The sequence below is a fragment of the Carassius auratus genome, chromosome 16, assembly GCF_003368295.1.
Source record: "Carassius auratus strain Wakin chromosome 16, ASM336829v1, whole genome shotgun sequence".
NCBI lineage: Eukaryota > Metazoa > Chordata > Actinopteri > Cypriniformes > Cyprinidae > Carassius > Carassius auratus.
In genome coordinates this window covers 7,517,267-7,542,772 of record NC_039258.1, presented here as the reverse complement: position 1 = coordinate 7,542,772, position 25,506 = coordinate 7,517,267, and the positions used below count along the sequence as shown (strand labels likewise).

Here is a 25,506-nt window from a genome sequence, read left to right as displayed (position 1 = left end):
TTTAAACAGGTAATAGCCATGTTAAACAAACTAAAAACAGTTTATACTCTATTTCAATGTTAAGACTATTGGTCCCACTTTATATTAGGTAGCCTTAACAACTAGGTACTGGCATCAAAAATAAATACAATGCACTTATTGTGTTCATATTATATCGCAAAACACTTCTTCTGCTATTGAGATGGGATACAGGTAAAGTTAGGGACAAGTGTAAAGGGATGGGTCAACAGTGTAACTATAAATGTAATTACAGAAATTAATTACAGATGTAATTACATTCAGGTATTTAAAAAAACATACAGTATAATTACAATGTAAAAACATGTACGTAAACAATAAGTGCACTGTATCAAATGATTAATTAAAATGCAAGTACATCTTTGTTAAGGCAACCTATATAGTGGGACCAGACTAAGGTCATGTTAAATGATCTTAGTATATATGTTAAAATGTCTTAAATGTTAAATTATCTTAGTAATAGTAACACATACTGCCTAGGCTGAATCATGAAGTCATCTTCTTTAACTCAAGACTGTACCTCCGGTCGGACGGATTCCATGCCGAGCAGGAAACAGAAAACAGCCCAGATGACATATACTTTCCCCCGTCCCTTTGCCAAACCCCCTCCCGGTTAGTCACACACCACCACGCCAGCACTGCCTCTGGCACACAGGAGCTGGAGCAGTACCAAATGATTATATACGCTTATTTTCATACAAACACACACACACACACATTGTCCCTCTCTCACATACACCCGTAGACAGGGAGACTGTCGCATTGAATACGATGCAGCATTATCATTAACATGTAATACAGCTGAGGGAGGGATGTATCAATTATATGGATTTATCATAAATGGATTTTGTGTTGTGCACACAATAGTCTCACTTGCTGACCATGTTTTATGTGCACGGGCCTCTTGTTACCCATTGCACCTGGTTTGCCAGAACAGAAGCAGGAAAAAAATCCACACAGCCTAATTAATGTACTGTGTCAGTGAAGCCTCTTTGCTTGTAGCCTGAAATCTTTCACTACTTAATACAGGATAATTATGCTGAATTTTCCCTCTCTAATAAAGAAGAATGGTTTGAAAGAACTGGCAGGCTGAGCATCAGCCCCACTGATGAGAGAATAAGAGATATCGGCGTAATTATTCACTTCTCTTTGTGCAAATGGGATGATTACCGTACCGATCAGGCTAATGCACCTGAACCTGCAGTACAGATATATACATGAGCACAATACACAAAAGGTTCTCTGCAAATGCACACACCTGCACAGATGCACACACCATTGTATGTGAGATGGGCAGATTGGGGCTGGAGCAAGATTTGGCCTTCTTGGTTTTGGTGTGATTCTGTGGGGTGAGGCAATTTTAAAATAGTATTATTATTATTATTATTATTGGATAGTCAGAGCAGAAGTTAATTAGTCTATGTCTCTCAGAAAAAGTACTCATGTAAGAAACGTCAGCAAAAAAAAAACACACAGTGTAAACAGAAGAATGATAGGGTTGAGCAAAGTGAAAAAATAAATAAAATAAAAATATAAAACCTCTGGGAAAATTGCTATGAAAGGCAGGTTATTTGATGTAACAACTGTATAAATGCAATATCATACTGTAAGTCAGTTATGATATATATATATATATATACCGTACCGTATTTGGAAAGATTACATTTTTTTTTTAAATACTACTTTTTAGTGACTGTTAATGACAAATAGAGGTGACGTGTCGTGAGCTGACCAAAAATGACATTGTTTTTCTTTTTATACATAATATAATATCTAAAGTGTGTAATATGCCATCCCTTTGCTTCACAACTGTACAGAAATTGCGCAAACATGATCTCACATGACTTTATATAATGTAACATTTCCAAGGACTATTTTTTTTTTAAGTTTTTCCCATGAACATTTAGTTTGTATTATGCCATGCTGTTGCAGTGTTTATTCCTGTTTTTGATTTGGTTCCTTGTTCCTTGATTTTTTTCAACTACTCTTTTGACTTCTTGCAACTGTTACCAGTGCATATTGTGTCCAACCTTGCATAGTTTTAAAACATTTCAGTGATAATGGATCAAATAGATTGCTGCAGGGATGATGTAATTTTGTAGACACTGGTTCCCCTGACAACAAGCCAATAGGATTTTTTCCACTTGCTTTTGGATTACCTGCAGGAAATAAGCTTCGTCACCAACAAATGTTCTTATGACCAATTCACATCACAGAGAAAAATGCCCCCCCCCCCCCAAAAAAAACACCAAGAAACAAGTGGGACATTGGATTTAGAATTTTATCATGTCATGTTCAAACTGCCCTCAAAAGATAGCAGCACATACTGATTGAACGTGTTAAGTCCAGTCGGTAGAAAACTAACTCCGACGAATGCCAACATGCACCAACAGGAGTGACACACTGACCCAACAAAACCCAGCAAATGTATTTGCTGGCATTTGTCTGTGCAGTGTGAATTGGCCATTACATGTACACTAAAATAGTTACACTTACACTTACATGTTTTGTTCATCATGATATTCTTTACAAATAAACTCAACTCTTATGAATTTTGGAGACTATATTGCCAAAAGTTAAAAGCTGAAATTAGTCTGTAAATAAACTACACCTCTTACAAACTACAAGTCTTCAACATCACTATCACAAAATTTCTGAAAGTTTTTTTTTTTTTTTTTTTTTTAATCTACAAGTTAGAATAAGAATAGTTGAAAGAGCACATGTATAACACAAGGCTGTAAAAATAAACTAGACAAGTTGTTAGTTCCATTTGTAACAACATAACTTTTGGGAAACACACCCTTAGTCAGGAGGATGATATATAATGTATAATATTATAACCTCTTTTTAGCAAGTGGCTAACAAGCTATTGAGCATGTGCTAATCACAGACTTTATTTCAGGCATTAAAAAAAATAAATAAAATAAATAAATAAATAACCTGACTCTGTGATAATGGATCTGGAATTTCTAAGAGAAATTTCGTTTAAAAATGGAAAACCTGGAAATTTGGTAAATGTTGCATCACTCATAAAAATGAATATCTGTATTTGCATGTATGGTTGAATAAATAACCATTAACATCCATGGAACCAATCCATTCCACAAAAGGTTCTTTATAATGAAACATCTGAAATCGCAGACTGAGTAGATTCACTGCAATCACTGAAAAAGTTTTTCATATACTATGGTTTCATGAGATATTACTCTTTTGGCATACTGTGAAGCTTATACAATATGGTAGGGAAGTATTTATTTTTATTTATTTTATTTTATTCCACAGTGAAGGTCTTCAGGATGACTCTAAAATAGCAGGCAGGTGTGTTGGAGCAAGTTGGAACTATAGACTTAGCAGGACAGTGGGTCTGAAAAAAAAAAAAAAAAACTTATATTGCAAATCCCCCATCTTAGAATGTTTATTTTTAATAGTGTTTAATTTTATAGGCGCCATAAACAACAAGAATGTTATTATATTCAGTGTCTTTGCACTGTAATCGAATCACCATGAAATCGAGTGTGACTGTTTCACTAAGCGCAAGTGTCATTCCCTGGATTTTCTCAGCACCGAACACTCCACACCCCGACAGGTCTATCCCCACTCCTGCTAGGTGAGAAGGAGATGACAGAGAAGCAGAAATTGAAGTTTCTCCGCAGGTGGGAGCCCACGCAGCCACGCTTTGACACTTGTCTGGAGGCTAAATATAACCGCTTGTTAGCTGAGCATAGATATATCGATCCTTTGGGCTCCTGGCACCTGTCAGAGTGCTTTCTTTCTTCACGTGGTTGACGTGTCACCCTTTGCCCAGACACTCTTATTCACTGTGTGTTCACTGTACGGTCCTTCCCCAGCCCCTGCTGAGGCACTGATATAGATGTTGTCAGCTCTCTCATCTGATCATATGCTGAAAGATTCAAGAATACAGAGCCTGATGCGTGTGTCAAGGCATCAGCATTTTCTGTACGAATATGATAGACGTCTGTAAAAGTATGTCTTCGCAGTATGAGGTGTGATACATTGGTCAGCATGTCAGGATGCTAGTAGTTTCATGCTCAGCTCTTTAAAATCTGCCAAGCTACTTATCAGTTAACAGTAATAACTCTATAGTCTTTGAATTCTTTGTGTAGTAGAAAGTATTCAGCACCCAAAAAACAATACATGTGAATTCACAGAAGTTATTCAGAAGAACCACCAACATAACTCTTTATGAAACTCTTTAAATGTTATTTAAATGTTAAAAATCTCTAACAAATATGACAAAAATAAATAATTAAATAAATTAATAATAATAATAATAATAATAATAATAATAATAATACTTCTTAATAATAATAATAGTAATGTAATTTTACAGTACTCTACATTTAGGCTAAATAGAAATATGGATGGAATAGACAAGAGATCAAGACTAACTAACTAAATTAATAGTGATATAATTATATAAATAAGGATGATGTATTTTATTTTCTTGAATTTAAATACATAGTGCAAAATATAATTTTTTATTTGTTTTTAAAAACATATATATATATATATATATATATATATATATATATATATATATATATATATATATATATATATATATATATATATATATATATATATATATATATATTAATACCTTTTGACTTGTTATTATATAGGTTATTATATATATAGGCTGTATGGGATTACCAGATTCCCCATTTCCTCTCTTACAGTAAAAAGCATTAAAAAACACTTTATTTCTTCATTTATTCTGCCAATCCAGTATCCCAAAGTATGCTGGGAAATGGAAATCCTATGCTCAGTTTCAGCAATACTACTAATAACTACTGCAATATAAAAACACTATACAAAAACTATTTATTCAATTTGTTATGTAGTATCTTATAAGTGCATATACAGTGGTCTAGTGTTATAATATATAGTAATACAACTAAGTTTACATATGTAATATCATACAACATCAATGTATCATTCATGTATTTATAATATTTATATGAAAAACTAATATATAGACACATTTTTATTCACTTTGCTATGCATATTGTTCAACATGTTCCTTTAAAAAATGAATGTGCGTTGTGGCTACTTCCTGTTTGATGGTGGCAGTTTACAAAATGCATGACAGGGTAGAGAGATTTCGAATAGGGCCCACTCCTCTGAAGGTCCCCTTCAGCCTGTAGCTCGCCACATGAGATCAAAGCAGCAAATCGATACGCAAAACACAGGAATACCAGCAAGACAAATGGGCTTTGAATGGGGAAGTGAAGTGGGAAATGGATTTTTAAGTTGGCCTGGAAAGCATTTGCAAGTGGCATTTAAAACAGAGGGGGACTTTAAGGGAGAGGTCACTCGGGCAGTAAAGAACCTCTCCGCCAAAGTGCCGCATGTCCATTATGATCACATTCATTACACAAGCTTAAGCACCAACACATGCCCTGGCTTGTTGATTTCTAACTAAAGAGAGTAATTGTAGAACTGTGCTTAATGTCAAGTGTCAAGGTTTTATTGAAAGTAATAAATAAGCTTGATAATTGAACCTGCACTGATGGGACTACAAGGTTGTAACTAAATCACAACGCCAACTGCCTTATAACAAATTAGCCTTAACCTTGAGAGGATCTAGTGTGAGAAATGGGTCCTAGAAACTTCCTCGATAAAACTTGAAAAAGCTCAAAGACATATAAGCTAATGAGACCGATGACTTTACTCATAGTTTTTTAACATGTTTGAAGTGATGTGGAATCCAGTGGCATTTGGAGTGGATTTATTCTCCTCTCTGGGAAAAATGTTGGGTTTCATTAGAGCAGGACCCTTGACTTCAATACCGATTCTGCTGATAAAAGTTGTATTGATGCTTTCCCTTGCTCATTAGCCCTCTAGCATAGAATGCTAATAGTGTGCTACCCTGTTTTCCACTTTGATATTGGTAAAGGAGAAAATAAGGTTTCTAGTTGTTTCTTCAATATAAGCACTTTTGGCCTTGTTGTTTTAAAAAAAAAGTTAACTTTCCTAAAACACAGCTTTCACACTCTTAATAGTATATTTACTTTGTCCACTAACAATGTGCAACATTGCAGGCTATATACCAGAGAAGGATTCTATCATTTCCTTCATCTTTTTTTTCTCTGAAAGTAATGACAATTCCCACAGTATCATACTGAAGCACTGATGATGCACTGTTGTAGTGCAAAAAAAAACAAACAAAAAAAACCCAACAACACAAAAAAACCTATTTGGTTAAAATCTTTAAATCCTATTATATAAATAACTACCATTTTATGTATTATAAATACACACAATGTTTTTTTTTTTTTTGCATACAAAGTTTGAGCAAATCTCAGTTTGATATATGAACTGATGCACAATAACTTATATTTACCTTGATTTTCATCCAACTTTGCATCTCATATTTCATCTCAAGCTGCTCTTCAGGAATTCTGCTGATGGTAAACAAAAACATGAACTTTTGAAAAAAAAAAATCTTGGTTGATGTTGAAATGACACCACAACTACGGGACAGCTTGAAAAATGTATATACCGTAAATCACTTTCACACAATAAAAATGGAAATCCCCTGTGTTTATTTCACTCTTTGTTTATCATAGTTAATATTTCATATGATGGATTTTCTTGGTCTAGGACAAGAATAAAACAATCAAATCTATCAAAAAAGGTCATTAGAAAAGTAGTTAATGATGCAGACATGATAGTAGTTTTACAGTTATTTTCACATAAAAGAAAAATAATTCAATCTTATAGTTTGAACAAAAATCAACCACTGCAATCTTTCAGTTTAATTGTACAGTACATTGCATTGCATCTGTGTCTTGAATGCTTGGAGTGTGGATGGATGTGTCACGTGTGATGTGTGAAACGTGAAGCACTTTATGATAAGTGTGTACACAAGAGAGACTGAAGATGGACAGCGGGACATCCATCTCATCCAGGGTGGACATCCGAGCATGCAGTCCTCCTGGGCCATTATTTCAAACTTTAAATTCATCCAGAGGAAATTAGCTTTTCATTGTCGCTTTGAGCATTCACACTGAGTGAGGAATGGATGTAGTTGATGCTGAAAAGCTTCAAATTACAAACAGAGTGTGTGAGTGCCAATACCCAGCCGGCGTTCCCAATGAATAAAGTCTTTTGGATTGCACCAGTCTCCTGCTGTTCACATTTGCAATTCCAACTCAAATCTGTCTCCACTTTCTCCATGCCCTTGTTTTGATATGAACATGTTTGTAGCCAGATGAGCGCGAGTGTGTATGTGGAGCACGAAAATATATTCTGGGGGTGCTTAAGTGATATAAGCACCCCTAATTTAAAGACGCAACCGTGTAAGACTCGATGCAAAAGTGCCCAGAGTGCTGACTCGAATGCAAATTTTGTTATAGCGTAAGTGGGAAAAGATGGCCTTCTTTGTAAAAAGCGTTTTAGTAATGTGCTGAGCATCTTCTTATAGTTTTGACTGCGTATCTGCTGAAGAGGTTTGAGAAAATGTGCCCCGTAAGAGGTTTTCTATGCATCTATGTCTTGGTGAGAAATGATCATGCGATGTGTGGCATGTGAGTTTAGCAATTTCAGTGTGGCATCAAAGGGAATAAAAGCTCAGACAAAGCTCTCAAAAAGCACGCTCCATTCATTAAGTTTTCTTTTTCATTCCCCTAACGGAAGTTGGAGACTAAGAACAATATTATTAAATCTTAACCATGACAAAGCCTGTCGTTTGAAAGTGGAGTCAAATAGAAAAACAATCTGCGAGCAACTCCTCCACCTCATGCAGAGTCAGAAAATATTTTTACCGCCACCCTGAAATGCTTCATGTCACCTCATTCATCTCTCCGTAAAATTTCCTCTTGGCCCTTCGCTGGACCTAATCCATTATCTTTCACCCTCAGAAACAATATCCCAGACTGCCGAGCGGCAGACATGCTTCTCTCCCCAGGATGTGAGTGGAAGACGGGGACCTCTGCATTAACCTTTCAGCCAGCTCTTTACAGAAACGCTTAAGTCCACAATTCATGTAAATCACCGCACCACTGTTGGCAGCTCACAGAATAGACTGGTGCTGATTCCATTTCAGTCCTTTTAATTAATGTCATCTAATTCCTTCCCCCACTTCTTAATTGTGTCAGCATTCTTTGAAGGAAATCACAGTTTGTAATAGCATCCAGTGGGAGCGTCTGACCTGGCTGCTTATTGAAACTTTAAACCCATTGTCCATAGGGTGCAGTTAAAATGAACGTTACGTGTCGCCAGAGGTGATTGGACTGTAAAAGCCTCTTTAAAACTCTCCTAACTATGTTTAAGATGTTATGCCACTGTAACAAAAGCACCTCGAGTCTCATGGCTATTACTCATTAAGATTAGTCTTTATCTTTGTTTTTATCTGTGCAGATGTTGCCTACAATGATTTCTGCTTTTCTGAGTTTTATCTAAAGAATGCTTTGAGGTGGGTGTCAAATAAGAGTGTGTTTGAGCTAAATCCTTGCTAAAACTTTAAAAGTATATGTAACCCGATCTCACGGCAATTCGTACATTTTTCACAAGGTGGCTTATTCGTACGAATTCGTACGACCACACTCGTACAAATTCATACGATTGTTGCCAAATCGTACGTAATTTTACGAGTTGCACAATTCGTATGATTTTGTACGAATGACCTACACCTAACCCCGCCCCTAAACCTAACCTTCACTGGGGTCGTATAAAATCGTACGAGTGAGGTCGTACAAATTCGTACGAATAAGCCACCTCGTAAAATACGTACGAATTGGTCGTAAGATAACGTTGGTATATGAAATAGTTTAGGGGGTATTCATAGTTGATTGTAAGCTTATATTTTTAAGTAATATGGGATGTTTACCGTTCTCATGTCAGCAGATTGTAGGCATTTCACATGTTGGACATGTCCAAAGGATATACATTTCTCAATTCAGTGCACTGTTGGAGCAACTGGAGTGCAGTTTAAAACGAAGTGGCAAACCCCAGAATCATAGGATCATTGGCTTATTTATAGAAGTGACTATCAGACACTTCTGAAAATAAATTTTGATTAAGTATCTTGTAGATCTGTGCTGACTCAGATGGTTTCAGATGGTTCAGTTCGGTTTGGAGAACTGACTCATCCAATTCATAAAAAAAAAGAGTTACTTCATTTGTGAACCTGATGTCACTTGTGTGATATGTTTGCTGCTATTTCCTTTAATTTTTTTGACTCAATAACAATAAAACAAGTGGGTTTTTTTGTATGTCACTTTATATGTGTGAATGACCTGCTTGGTCAGTTTTACCCGGAAACACAATTTGAGTTTTAGTGAATCCAAGAGATTTTTTAATCTTGATTTGCTTTGATGTAATAATGTTTTCATAAAAAAAAAATGCTGGCTTTATACTTTGCTCATGTAGTTGATATGGTTCAACATTCATTCATGAACCCATAATATCTAAGCATAAAATGAATTGCATTATATTTTTTTCACCTTGAATTATGCTCCCATACGGACAGCATAAATACAGCTCTCTCTCTCTCTCTCTCTCTCTCTCTCTCTCTCTCTCTCTCTCTCTCTCTCTTTCTTTTTCTTTTTTCTCTGATTTGGGCTTAAGTGTGTATGTATGGGTTCAATATGCATGACATCTTGCCAGACTTCTTGGCAGATTTACAGGTCCAAACCCAGGTACCCGTTGTCAGGGGTGAGTGATAATCTGTTCTGGTTTGTATCGCTCATTTTTCAGAGCAAACTACACATCATTACATTTCATTGCCTGCACTTTATTATGTATTATTATCAGGGCTGGATAACTGTGCACGGGTAATAAAATGAATCCAGCTATACAACCCACTCCCACCCTCCCTTCCTACCTGAGAGACCACGTCTCTATTATAAATTAAAACACAGTTTAGTGCGAGTTGGCTTGTCTGGGCTGGCAGAGGAGCACACAGTTACAGAGGTCATTGCTGGTGAGAACTTGGCACTGTATTGGTGAAATTTAATTTAATTTCTAAATTTTCCTAGTGGCAGATAGTGTCAGGGTCCATTGGCTTTTGTGACTAAAAGTGTTAAATAAATTACAGTTTGGAAGGAAAAAAATAAACTGTAGTGCTTGTGAGTTTGTTTACAATATGTTCACAATTTTCGGAAGAAGAAGCCCGAAGTATATTATTTATACCTACATTAGTCGTACAGTGGAACGCACAACCTTTCAATTTACATTACATTTACATTTGCATTTACAGGTTCTCCATACTTCCGCAGGTCAAAGATTCATCCTTGTCCAATGATTGTGCTTTTTCTCAAACATAATCAGCAAAAATATGTCTTTGTATTAGTTTAACCTAGAAATGCAGGTATCGTTTTATGCTCTTGCACATGTACTCAAGAATAAAGTTATCTGTTGTTTTTAGTAGTTTATTGTTGTTCTTGTTCGGTCTCCAGGGTTGCCAGGTCGGCATAACAAAACCAGCCCAATTAATACACAAAACTGGCCCAATCAAAGCCAAAACTAGACCTAAATATTACCTGGGAAATTGGCTATGAAAATCAATTCAAATTCGCCTGCAGGAACTGTATAAAATTCGCCCAATTCCACAATAATACCACAGAATTGGAAACACTATCGGTCTCCTCTGCTTTTTTTCCAGCTAAAAATGGCCCGAGTGGCTATGTGTGGCTAAAATCGAGTTGACAAAATTAGTAAAAAATGCATTGTACGCATAGTCTAGCTAGCATACATGTAAAAACCAAAGCATACTGTGAGCTTAAGCAAAAATAAATGTGTTTATTGTACTCCATAGCGACCAGGCAGCTAGGTTTGAGTCCTGAAACAGGAGCGATCTGTTTGATGTGCGATAATGGGCCCTCATTCAGAGTAAGGTAATGTTGGATGGTTTTGTGCCTACTTGTGAATGGCTCACCAACATTTGCATATGAAAGTGCTAATTTTTACGTTATTTTTTTTTTTTTTTACATAGTTCTCAGATTTGTCTCAGAACTGATGTTTAAAGGTTTTGCAAGGTAAGGGCTACACACAATGGTAAGAGAAGGTTACAGATACAAATTATACTTTTAAGTGTAAAAATATTATTCACATTTAGGTATTCACAAAAACCCTAGTAGCAGAGTGGAAATTAAACCCTGCATGTTAATGCTAGTTTTCACTTCTTCGCTGTATGTCATAACGCAGTCCCCTCTATTACTGCCTTGTTAGTCTTTTGATTCCCAATGATTTTGGTCAAAGCATATCGACTCTGTTTTGTTTGTTTTGGTTATGGACAGGACTGAGTGAGTGTGAGTAATTCAGTAATTCAACCACTATTGATTGTGGAAATGTTAATTATACTTTGAGAAAGGCTTGCAAATTGTGGGGAATACAAAATTCACCTGAAATTTTTAAAATAAATAATAATAATAAAAATGCAGGGCAACTAATCTTAAATCATACACACGACAAATTTAATCTCAAAATTTCCTCCAGATATTTCAGCATATATGGTATATTTCATATTAAACAAAAAACTAATATGTGTGTGATCTTTTAATTAAAAAAGGTTTTTAATAAATGTTCGGGAAAGTATCAACATATAAATATATTAAAATGAATGAATGAATTAATTATTGAATGAATGAATGAAAGAATGAATTAATTTCCTACACCAGAAAGGGACCTGAAACATGAATTTACTGTGGTAATTAATTATTTCTGAAGCCCACCACATTCCACTGCTATAGACCTGTCTATCGGTTCTCATTTAGCTTTTATGTGTGACAGGTGGGTAGGTGCAATACAGATTCAGGGGTCACTGTTAAAGAGGTAGATGTGGCCCTTGTGTTTCTTACACTGAATGTGAGAGAGCTGTGGTGATCGGACATGAAATGAAGCAGCATGCAACAGTCTCCAGACTGAATTATAGATGCCGCCCATCTGCTGACAGAGGAGCAGTCTGCCAGGCCTCCTCAGTGTCACCACTCTGGGGGCTCAGAGATCCTGGTCCGTTCATTCTCACCTCCTGCTCAGATAAGAGAATTACCTCTTGACCTGGTCCCTCTTTGGGAGTTTTATTTTTTTCCCAAAGTGAGAATGAGAGGAGTAGTGATATAATTAACAATCACGCCAACTAATACACATTTCTTTTTTGGTGGATTGTAAGTAAATTTACATATAAACAGCTATTCACAAATGTGTCTATATACATTAATGTGGGAAAAACACAGCAAATTAAAAATAAATTAATTAATACATTAATTGATAAAATAATATAGGTACCTGCTTGATCGTTTTGTCATCTTGACCGAAGAACACATTTTGCTTGAAGGTAAAAAGCTTTCTAATTATATTATTATTGCATTTCTACTCCAAGCCATTGCTGAGACCATTTAGATGTTGGCTGGAACTTTGCTTTTTGCTTTAGTGCATAAAAATATGTGTTTCTGGGTCAAAGTGACCCACTACAAAATTTCAACTACAATATAAAAACATTTAGTATCCTTTTATTCCACTGCTTTTATATGAAAACAGAGAGAACAAAATGTTTCCAGTAAAAGTTGTATCACATGTGGGAAACTAATTCAGAAGAGAATAGTGTCCTTTTCGCTTTTATAACATATATCTTGTAATTTAATATATCACATGCTATAAAAACATTATTATTATTATTATTATTATTATTATTATTATTATTATTACTACTACATTTTACACAGTAGTATCATTTCATCATTTATTTATGTCTATATATTCCAATACAGTCTGGTTAAAATCTCAAGTGGAAAACTGAAAACCTGTGAAGTGCACCCTTGTGTAACGAATATCTGTCAGACACAGACGAGGACACAGAGGAATCAGTGCAATAGTTTTTAATGTGACACAGAGGTTTCAGACACAGGTGAATCTTGACACGAAGATGACACAGTGATAATATAACTTTCCTTAGGTGATGGTGACACAGATGATAACTCAGACGAAGACGATGGGCACAGGAACACAGATGATGAAGACGAGGGTTCAGAGGATCAGGTAGGATGGTCGAATGGCGTTTCGGTAAGGATGAGGAGATCGGTGCAAGACCAGACACTGGGTGATGGTGACGGATGGCTTTATATGTGGCACTGGTGATGATGCACAGGTGTTCAGAATTCTGGTGATTGGGGACGAGTGGGTGTCCGATTCCGGGAGTGCAGAAGGTGTGGCTGTGACAATATCAGAGTTATATAATTAATATTTAAAACTATTATTAATATTATTGATATTTATTATTAATATTACTCTTAATAATATTAATCTTAATAGTTTAAACATATATTCAACCCTGCATTTATTTGATCCAAAGTACAGGAAAAAACAGTAATATTTGGAAATAGTTTTACTGTACAAAATAACTATTATCTATTTAGATATATTTTAAAATGTAATTTATTCCTGTGATTTTAAAGCTGAATTTTTAACATAATTGCTACAGTGTTCAGTGTCATATGATCTTTTGGAAACCATTCCAATATGCTGATTTGCTGATTTATTCAGGTTTCTTTGATGAATAGAAAGTTCTGAAGAAAAGCATTTATCTGAAATAGAAAATCTTTAGTAACATTATAAAGCTTTGGATAAAAGCGTCTGCTAAATCAATAAATGTAAATGTACCCCCTCCCCAACCTAAATAAAATAATAAATTATACTGACTCTAAGCTTTTGAATGATATAGTATATAATGTAAAAAAAAAAAAAAAAAAAAAACATTTTATTTCATGATCTTTGGATCTTTCTATTTATCAAGTATTCCTAAACGATGTTGATAAATAACACTAATAAATATGATTCTTGAACAGCAAATCAGCATATTTAAATGATTTCTTAATGATCATATGACACTGACACAGACTGGAGTAATGATGCAGAAAAATTTAGCTTTGATCACAGGAATAAAGTACATTTTATAATATATTCAAACATAAAACTGATCTTTTAAATAGTAAAAATATATCACAATATTACTGCTTTTGCTGTATTTTGGATCAAATAATTGTAAGCGCTTGGTGAGCAGAAGTGAATTCCTAAAACCAGAATATGCAATATGCATTACATAAATATACATAAACTTTTTATTTCATGATCTTTGGATCTTTCTATTTATCAAGTATTCCTAAACGATGTTGATAAATAACACTAATAAATATGATTCTTGAACAGCAAATCAGCATATTTAAATGATTTCTTAATGATCATATGACACTGGCTGGAGTAATGATGCAGAAAAGTTTAGCTTTGATCACAGGAATAAAGTACATTTTATAATATATTCAAACATAAAACTGATCTTTTAAATAGTAAAAATATATCACAATATTACTGCTTTTGCTGTATTTTGGATCAAATAATTGTAAGCAGAAGAGAATTCCTAAAACCAGAATATGCAATATGCATTACATAAATATACATAAACTATTTTAGGAATAATAAAATAAATTGATATTCTTTAGGACAAGGTAACATAAGGGATGGCTACTGGTCCTACTGGGCTACAGGTCACAGGTTGTTTAATTTAACAGAGCTGAGTGGTCATTAAAAACCATCTCTCTCTGTATATTATCATCATGTCAGTTTCACTTCCATTTGGATGTGACTGAATGTGATAATGTCTAAGTGAGTTATTTACTATGCCATTAATCTATCCTTTCCACCAATTCATTCGGTTGCAAACATGGCTTTTGATTGACAGGGTATACTAATCACAGAGAAGTAGAGGAGTTGTCTCTTCCTTGGCTGTATTTCATGAATTAATGCCGGTCCCGTGCGGTTGTTGATGAATTCTGAGAGTCGTATTTGGCCGGTGGTCCTGGCAGTGGCCTAGATCCGGGCTCGAGGTTGACATGCATTTCATATGCAGACGGTGAGAGTGTGTGAAGGTCGAGGGGTGGCGGGAGTGACATCCTGTTTCACTTAATTCAGTTTCACTATGTACCGCCCCTCTCAGATGCTCTTTATTTAACAATTCCATCCACTTACCAGGAGAAATGTGTGTGTGTAAAGCAGGAGGGAATGAGAAGACGGTGGACCGTCTGTCAGGTCTGTAGCCTCCTTCAACCCAGAAGTGTTTGCTGATCCACCCTCCCACACATACACACAGACATGGGCTAATGTAATATTAACGGCCACTCTCTCTGCCCGATCCAGAAAGGTCATTTTCTCAGTTCAGTCTTTTCTTCCACTTAATCCTCGTCTTTTATTTATTTCCAGTGAGCCCATATTAAAAATTAATTTGAATGATTTAGATTCTACGGTGCAAATTGAAAAAAGAAAAAGAAAATGAAGATCTTAATTGAAATATTTCAACATAATTATTTATATTATTATTTATAAGAATTATTTATAATATTTACAATTTTGTGACAATATTTCCACATTTTCTATATATATATATATATATATATATATATATATATATATATATATATATATACAATTTTGTTTTTGTTTTCTAGCTCACCATTAACACATTCAATTGCTTCTCCAGATCAAACTACACATCCCATAATCCCACTTTTTCATTCTGGTCACATGATTATAAGCAAGAGCAGATGGTACAGAGTCATGTGATGTTGTGAGCCGGGGTTGAATCTGAGAGGTTCTCTTGCGTCTGATGTGAGTGCTAAGTGCTCTCCCAAGAACAAGGGTAATGTATGAAAATTAGCTTTGTTCATTTGTGACTCTGGTTAAATGGATTGTTCCTTTCAGCTGAGAATATATCAGGTGGAGGTCGGTGTTTAAGGACAGAAAGGAGGTGAGGGAAAGAGGAGGGGGAGGGTAGGCCTGAGAGGATGCTCTCTTGTTACCGTGGCATTCAGGAAGAGCACTGTACCTTGGGATAATTGCATGTGATGTAATACATACAAACCTAATGTCCCATCTGTTATGTGGGCCGAAGACTGTGTTTATGAATTTCTGTGCTAATCCTGAGTTGTGTTATTTGGTGTTTATCATGGCTACGTGAGGGGCTTGAATATTTTGGACAGCTTTTGTTTGTGTCTTGTCTTCTTCTGTTGCCCAGTCAAATTTGGTTCAATCTTTTACTGTTTATTGTTCTGCTGACCACTTATTTAATTAGACTGACCATAATAGGCCTTTTGTTTTGCAATGTTGGCCAAGTGAACTGAGCCTTGAATTTTCACAATGTCTGTTGTGTATATGCACATGATGCTATACTATGGCAACTCAGAAATAAATAATTTTGAGCGGAATTTATTATAAAGTAGAAAAAAAGGTATTGTCATTTAAAACTGAATGTAAGTTCAAAGAAATAAATGTAATCTCATGTAATTCACAATTTTCTAACCAGAAAATCCACGTTGAATGATGGCTTGACAGAGCTTTACAATCCCTGATGTTTAAATGTTTATAGGCTTTACTATGTGTGTTTTAAATGTAATATTGTCTTTTCTCGTCCACCTTTTTTTATTGCTAATTATATGATGTTCTCAAACTCATGTTTTCAGATGCGTAAAAAGAAGGCCGTGATTATTGTAATATGAGTTCTGCCACTTTACCACAACATATTTTATTTCTATAATTCCATAATACTTTGTAATACAATAAAATCACAGCCCTTGATTCTATCATGTTTATTTATTGCACACTGAAATGGCAGTTTTCCAGCAGTTTCCTACATTTTGTGAGGTTAATTTGACATATTGTTCTCACATTGCTACTGTTCATGTGCCAAAATCAGTCTTTGACCAAATTTAGTAGGCTAAATGTCATAGTTTAATTGCCACTGATTGAAAGTACAATTCCCAAAGAGAAAGGATATAAATGGAATTTGTGTTAAAAGAAAATAATAATAATAATAATAATAATAAGTGTGTATATATATATATATATATATATATATATATATATATATATATTCTTTTCTAATGGATGAACAATTTCTTTTTATCTCATTTCATTGTCAAAAAAATGCTATTGTTATTTCTTTTGCATGGGCTAATGTCGAAAATCTAAAAAGTTTACCACAGCGCTAGTATTTCTACAACTGCAGTACAGATCAATTAAAGAGCATTTAAGTCAGTAGGCTAAAGATCAGAAACATAAAAAACTGACTTCAATATAGTGGTCAGAATTTTTTTTTTCAATTCATACTAAACTGTTCTCACATTTGAAGCTTTTGAATAATTTTATTTCAGTTTGGTTGGGAATTTAATTGGCTGTAGCCTCTTAAAAATAAAAGGTGCTTAAAATGTTCTTCACAGCGATGGCACAGAAGAACCATTTTATTTTTTGGTTCCACAAAGAAACATTAAGTCAAAGGTTCTTTAAAGAACCATGTCTTTCTAATAGTTTTATAGTCTTAAGAACCTTGTTTTGTCAAAATGAACCGTTTGTGAAACAGAAAGGTTCTTCAGATGTTAAAGGTTCTTTATGGAGCCATTTAGATAAAAAGGTTCTGCAATGGCATTGTGAAGCACCTTTATGTTTAGCTAGTAGCTGTGCAGGTTTCAAAACAAGTTTGCAGTGTATGTTGCTCTGTTGCTTCATGACAATAGTCAATAAATCTCTTGTTTTCTGTTGCTGTATATGTTTGTTTACAATTACACTAAATGAAAAATGATTCATGATCCAAAATGAAACCAACTCAGGATCCAGATCAGGGCTATGTTTCCCAAAAGCATCGTAGATCCATTGCCACTAATAGTCTCTACGATCAAATTATCGCACAGTACTTTTGAAAACTCAGCCTTGGACTGTGGTCTGCTAATTGTTACATCAATGCTGGAGTGACTGAATTTTTAGCACAGTTTAGTCTTTAATATTTCGCATTTATCTCATGTGTGTGTATCTATTGCAGCTAGGCATTAAAAACCCTGGCATGATAGGCTTGATGAGATTTCTAAAGTGTCCCCCACTTTTCGGATCGTTCCTATGCCCCTGCTGATAAGACTAATTGCGAAATAAATCAGTTTACCTTGGTATGGATCACATTTGTTCAAGTACGATGAATTACATCATACAATCTCATTAATTAAAGCAAGACATTTTAGTTCAAGAGAAAGATAGAAGGCTATAGAAGTGCAGTGCATTCTGGGAAGTGAAACAAATTCTTATTCCCGTCACGTTGCTCTCTTTCTCCTATTCACCTTATCAGACAAAACTGCTCTGGCCTTGCTGTCGGGGCAAGACAGTTCACAAAGTCCTACTTGGGTTTTAAAGCAAACATTGAGGCCCTTTTTAGCTCCCGAAACTGCAAGACATCTCTCTCTGACTTCAATTTGAGATGGCAAGGACCCATGTTCCCTACACCAGTGTGATTAAAATGCAATTACAACATCGTCCACATCTCAGGACCACTTTCATGATTACACTCGCTTTTGATTAGGTTGAGAAAGCAAGTTGACACAATGGCATCATAATTAAGAAGGCAATTGTCACATCTCGAGAATTGGTGCATCGTTGGACATAATTTCCCTGCCAATCTAAAGATTATGTTGTGCTTGTGAGATTGGGTTGTAATTACTTGATTGCATAAGAAAGTAACTCAAAATCTGCATTGTTGGGCCGCATTATGCAGCCAGTTGGGAAAGAGCCAGGCTGAGGTTTAATATGTGTGTGTACGCCTGCAGACAAAAGGTTTCACCAAAAAAAATAACAAGCCATGTGCTTAGGAGATGTGTGAGTAATGAGTGGACTACTGTTAGGTATAATTAAAGTAATAATTGTTGTAATATAAAGTGCTCAAAGATAAGGTGTGAGACACGCAAGCTATTCAAGGGTCATTTTAGTTTTTAAAATGTTTAACTTGTGTAGCCAGATATTACAATATCTACAATACTAAAAAGCATTGTGAATGTCTTAAATGAATAAATAAAAAATAAAAATAAAAAATAATAAAAAAAAATGAAGAAGCCATTTATGCTTATAAAAGATTAATAAAAGATTAATTTAAATCATTAAAATACAGTAAAAGAATATTCTGAAATATTATTACATTTTAAAATATGTTATCTAATTTTATTATAACTTAAAATGTTATTTATTCCTGTGATGGCAAATCTGAGTTTTCAGCTGTAATTACTCCAGTCTGTAGTGTCACATGATCCTTCATAAATCATAATAATATGCCGATTTGCTGCTCAATAAAGTTGAAATGGGTTAAAATTTGCTGAGATGTTCTGATTGGTGGATCTTTTTTATTTAGGATTCATGGGCAGCATATTTCTTACCTGGAATTTGTCTGTTAAATAAATAAATTAAAAAAAAATTATATTTATTTATTTTTTAATAAAGATGAAATCACTTTGGCAAATGGCAACAGAAACATATAATTAGTTACTAACCCAATAGCTCATGGTAGGTTTTTCTTTTAAAGGTTTTTACAGGGTCATGTGAATCTTTTTAAAATTTTAATTAATTAACCAATTTAAATATTGCATATACCTGTCGCTTATTGGATATTTTTAAAACTACACCACATGGTTTGTGAGGAGTCATTCAGAGGAAATGTCATTTGAACCCTTTGATGTCAACCCATTTTATGAGGTTAAAAGGTCAGATATTTAATTCCATCATTTATGTTTGCACAAACTCTTTACAAATTTCTAGCTGCACTCACCTTGGCCTGTAACATGATATCCAAGAGATCTGATTGTCATCGGCTTCATTTTTGTCACCTCATGTGATTAGAGGAACCCATTGATTATATCATATTAGCTGGGTAATTGATTGTAACTGGTTATTAACCTCTACGAACTTAATGTCCAGTGTGCCATTGCATGAGGACAGTCCTTAATCACTCACAAATGGCATCCATTAATGAGATTAGTTCCTGGTTCTGCTCTGTAACTTTATTTGTTCCAGGAAGCATTGACAAGGGCATCCAGATGCTGAAGTTTACTTTTCTGTGAATTGATTCCTTTCCTGTTTAACCACATTCTTTGTCACCTTGATAAATGTGGGCTTACTGAATGTAAACTACAATAAACATGACTTTTTAATACAGTGCGATAGCACTTTTGAAATCCAGGCTTTTGAGCATGCTTATGAAGCCGGATCTGATATGATCTCAAAAAGACATTTTCTGGCTTTGATTATAGATGAGATTACGGGAGATCTGAGATTCAATACCTGCACAGCGTGACTATCTGTTCTATAGATAGGGCTACTGCACACTGTGTTTTAGTGTTTATCTAGTATACATCACTGGTTATTACTTTCGCAAAGCAATTCACAGAAGACGACTTTGTTATCTGGTAGTGCTTGAAGTGTACCAAAATATAAGGACAGCCAAAGCCCGAAATAGTTTCTGCACATTATCAGATGGTGCATTGAAATCACGCACACTTTGACAGGTTATGGAAAATGGGCAAATAATGTGACTCATCGATGGCAGATTTGACCATCTGCCACATTACGTCAGAAAGACTCACCAGCACATACATGCTTAAAACTCATGGCATGTACTAATGAGCACCTGCATTCACTGCATTGAGTTTGGTAACTCATTTTTTTTTTAAATCAGTGTGGCTTCTAGATACATCTGTCAATGAAGACTAAACTAACAAAAATTTTACTATTGTGTTAACATGGTTTTCTGTCTTACAAGAGCAGAATACTTAGTTGTTGTTTTTTTATTGCTGAAAACTTAATGATCTCTCTTAAATGTAATTAATAATGTATTTTGAGTGCATAAAGATGATAACTGTTTCATATTTTAGTCAGTCAGATGTTCTTTCAATAAGCATAAGCAAAGTTCATTTAGTGAAGGTCAAACTGGTAGCTTGTGAGTCTTTTCAAACAATTAATTTAGAAATTCTGTTCATAAAAATAATTTGTTCATAAATTGCATTATACGTTAGTTGTATATATTTTGATTTGCTGAAAAGATTCAGTTAATTAAAAAGAGTCTATTTGGTTGTAAATTAGACTTGACAAGTGGCGGCATTCATTTTTTAATAATAAGTTGTTCATTAGAGTTATGTTCATGAATCTGACTTCATAGGATGCTTGGTATGTTTTGGATTCACTAAAAAGAACTGGCTTGAGCCATTTGTTCATGATTTGGACTCTATAACAACTTAATAGAAAGATGTGCTTATTGAATATTTGTGTTACAATTTATATTCTTATTCGATCACATTAAAGTAAAATCACAGTCCCACAAATCTAATAAAAATAAAAATAATTTATTTTGCACACACAGAATGTGTTTCTCAATTGACTGACATGAGCCTGAAAGTATAATTTGGCTGAATACTATTATTCAGCTTCATTTTTGAGTTCTGAATACATAATTCTGTTATATCCATTCTTTTGCAACCATGCATATTACCATTTGATACCATCACTGTACAACGGAAAGTTCAAAGGAAGAGAGATTTATTCAATAGGAATTTATCCCATTCACTTTTATCAACGCCAACCCCCCCACAATGATGACATATTGCTGGACCCTGCCAAGGAGACGTCCTGTGTGTCCTTCCTTATCTCATTTGGGCCAGCAATGCCATGATTATGTTGGATTGTGGGAAACCCATCACCAGGATGTACTGTAGCTGTAGGGGGAAACATATGTGGTGTGAGGAGAGAACCAGAAGGCTAGAACTTGGAGGTCCAGTGTACCATCTGTTTCCCTCTCCTTCATGAGCCAGGGAGCCCTCGGAGCTCATAGTGAGATCAGCTCTCCCAAATCCAACCCTAAAACAGCTTGTAATCCCAAAGGGAGGGTCATAACCATGTCCAGCAGTGGCATACAGAACTGGCAGCCAAAACAGCCTTGGGTCCTGTGTAAATGTCTACATACATCACATGCCATCATCTCATTAAATGGCAAAATTGCTGCCATTGTGAGAAAACCAAAGATGATTTACCCCAGAAGCTAACTTTGGACACAAATAGCTACGTTCTGATGAATACCACACTCACACAGTGCAGGAATCTTTAAATATCCAAACATGTGGCCTCAAGTTTTACCTTGACATATGTGCTCTGCAAATAGAAACAAACTAGCATTACTAATAGGTTTTATTCAGAGCAGACGTCATGTACATTTTGTCTCAACATTGTGTGAAAGTTGTGTCTGTGGTTGTGTGCAGTGACGGACAGTGAGGGAAATTTTATTCAGTGTAATTCAATACTGATCAAATCAATAAAAAAACTTGAACAAATCATATTCAGTATATACATAAATAATTTGTTTTACATAATCGCAATTGAATTGCAATATTGCATTCAATATTTTTACAAAATTAAAAAGTCTAAATTTATGCAAAAGACTTGCAAGTCATGTGTAATTCACATGACTCCAGTCCTTTGACTACTGTCATGTGAATTGAAAAGCTGCATGTTTTTCATAACTTCAAACCACTGCTCCTAGATAAAATACACGCCTTCTATCTATAATATTGCTTTCTTCAGTGAAAAATTGACCTCATCTAAATTGTGATAACAGAGGATGGACTTTTTTATTTTTACTAGAGGAACATGGTTGTGGATTATGCACTGCATTTACCGCAAATGATCCATTTTTGAGCAAGCTATGTAATGCAAAATTTTGCTGTTATAATGAAGAAATAAACTGAAACTTGTGAAGTTTAACTTTAACTTATTAAATGTTTCCTTTTAACTTTTTGTCAAACCCACTGTTCCAAAGCAACTTTGGAAAAAAGAAAATATAAAAAATGCCTGCATTTTGCATGAATTAAAAATCCTTTGACATTACATGGATCTATTATTATGTGCATGAGCAAATTTTCTTAAACAACATCACAATCATTTTTGTCTCTTGTGTTCATTTTGAATGGCCTTTTGAGGAGTTTCAGCCTCAGTTTCCCTTTATCTGACAGACTGCCACTGGTTGTGTGTAGCCTGCTGTGTTGGAATATGCAAAATAATTTTGCATTTGTCACCCACATCATTGTGTGTGCTTCAGGCTACCATTTGTCCAGACACCCAGACTCACCATTCAAAGTCTCTCTCTCCTCCATTTCTTTTTATAGCTCTTTTACTAGCTCTTTTGATGTTGTGACTTATACACTGTTGGTACACATGCTGACTTGTTGAGATGGTCTAAGGTTTCCTCCCCACATTCTGAAATTGAATTGAAATGAATAAGACCGTGTTTAGCCCTTAAGCGTCACATCAGTGGAGTCCTACAACATCTCCTCTGATTGACCTCAACACGCGCTACTGCCCAAAATAAGTCTGTAGATGAACCGTGCAATGCTGTTGTTTCAGTCTGTGCAATTGCAAGATTGCCTTAGCTTCATCATTTTTATTTACCTTTTTTGTGCAATATTTATGGAAGCCTGTTTATATCAGTTAAAAAATACAATTTCTTGTAATTCTTTTAACAAGACTTCATACTGTATCTTACAATTTCAATTTAAAACTCACAGTATGACTTTATATTTAAACATTTCTACTTGAATTTTCACAATTATGACTTCATGTCTTGCAGTTTGACTCTTCATCTCATACTACAGTATAATTAACTCTCATAAATTCTCAATTTCATAAAATTATCTTAATCTAATAAATTATCAAATTCTGATTTATCTCATAACTTCAACTTTTTATCTCATAATTATGAATTATTATTATTATAATACAGAATATTGACCTTTGTCATAATTTTGTTGATAGCTGACTGTTATATTTCTGACTTTTCATAATTATGATGTGCTAATGTATTAAGCAATGTAACTCTTTTTCATGAGCATGTATTTTTATTTATTTATTTATTTTATTTTTTTGTGAGATGGATATTGAAAGCAGGATGATGTGAACGTAGATGCATTAAAATCATTATTTCAGCATACACAAGCCATGTGTGCTCCGTTAATCTGCTGAGTGAAGCAAAACACCGAAAAGGAAAGACAGTAAAGATGTAATTTGCAACTAAGTGCATCTGCATAACAAAGTTCTGTATCTGCATAGTTTGTGCTGCTGTGCCATTATAAATCTAGAGCTGGTCATGATTCATTTTTACATGTTTTTAAATTTCACATCATGTGTGCAGAGTTTTCCCTATAGTTTTGAGGTTATAGTAGAAGCAATTAATCTTCATAGAATATCACACCTAAAGTCATGTATAAAAGCAACTACAAAAGCCTAACCGACTGATTCAAAGGGGTTTGTGGGTAATTTAGACGGCGACCATATGCAAATGGATTGTTGCTTGTGGGTTGCGCTCAGATGGGAGCAAATTGGTCTATCTCGAATTTGAAAACTTTCCAGCCAGGATGGCTTTGTCTGTCTTCCATTCACAATGGAAAAACTGCAGAAAGGCCTTTGGATCCCAGGTGACTCATTTTAAATAAATTATGAGGCAGAATATGTTGATACAGCCAAATGACACATAAACAACAGAGCCAGGCTTGCCTTCTAATTCATCCAAATGCATGGGGAGGGGTTTATTGAAAAAAAAAAAAAAAATGTGTGACCAGTCTTCTTAGAGCTCTCTAACAAATTAAATAATTAAAGTCTCTGTGTTCTCCTCTCCCTTTCTAAACGAAGGTTACTGAAGTCTTTTCTCGCCATGTGGACAGGCTGTGTTTTAAGTGTTGATACTTACCTGAGCTGTCTTCATATCTTATAAATGTGACAGTATCATCAAAAACGAGCCAGCCTATCTTTTAAAAATGGAGCAGCTGGTCTTCTGGAACCAGCTGTAAAAAAATAAATAAATAAATAAAAACCTCTCCATCATCAAGAAGTAGGTGCTCCAGGCCACAGACTCAGATTTTGTAGTTCACCAACCTCTTATTATATAGATGTTGCCAGAAATAGTGGGTCTGATTCTCTTACAATGGCATCTACCTTTTCTTATCCTTAGTGAATCTGATGCAAATGTTTCAAAAGGTGCTTAAGCACATACATTTCTTGTTCCCCTTTCTGATGTTGATGAATCCAAATTATTCTATATGAGCGAGCACATGCCCACAGGTGGTAATTAGCATAATGCACGCCCAAACTATATCTATATGTGTGCTTTCCACACAACCTGTATATATCTATATATAGCCATTTGTCACTCTCTGTAAGCATATAATTATTATTATGCTCTCCAAAGATGCAGTCTAATCTGAAAGCTTAAACGCACATCTGGTTTTGAGTAAAGCAAGTGTGCCATTCACAAAACCAATTGAAACAAAACGAACACCTTATGTAAGGGTCAGTGACTATCTTGTTCATAGTTTGTGAATGTTTATTAAAGATTCTGTAAAGGAAACTCTAATTTTCAGTAAACCAGCAGATTTACCAATCTCCAATAATTTATACAACTCGGATGTTGTTTGTTTTTAACAGAAGTGGAACACTTTAATTCCGTTTTTAGTTCAAACAATAAATCAGTCAGTCAATCAGTCAATCATTAAATAAAGTTATTAAATGTGGAATTTAGTCATGCGCTTGAATTGGAAGTCTGTGAGGAAGTTTAGTGGGCTTAGTAGCAGAAAGAAAAAAAAAATATGTTTGTTAAAGAATTTGAATACATTTTTAGAAATGTTGGCAACACTT

At 34.8% G+C, this 25,506-nt stretch overlaps 1 protein-coding gene across 1 annotated transcript in view; it reads left to right on the top strand.

Moving 5' to 3' along the window:
• Window positions 1–15,594: 15,594 nt before the first annotated feature.
• Window positions 15,595–25,506, top strand: part of tsnare1 (T-SNARE Domain Containing 1) — a 107,335-nt gene continuing 97,423 nt past the window's right edge. Inside the window, exon 1 of the mRNA XM_026283712.1 lies at window positions 15,595–15,670. The gene's annotated coding sequence lies outside the window, so the exon portion shown is untranslated. The remainder of the gene's footprint in view (window positions 15,671–25,506) is intronic.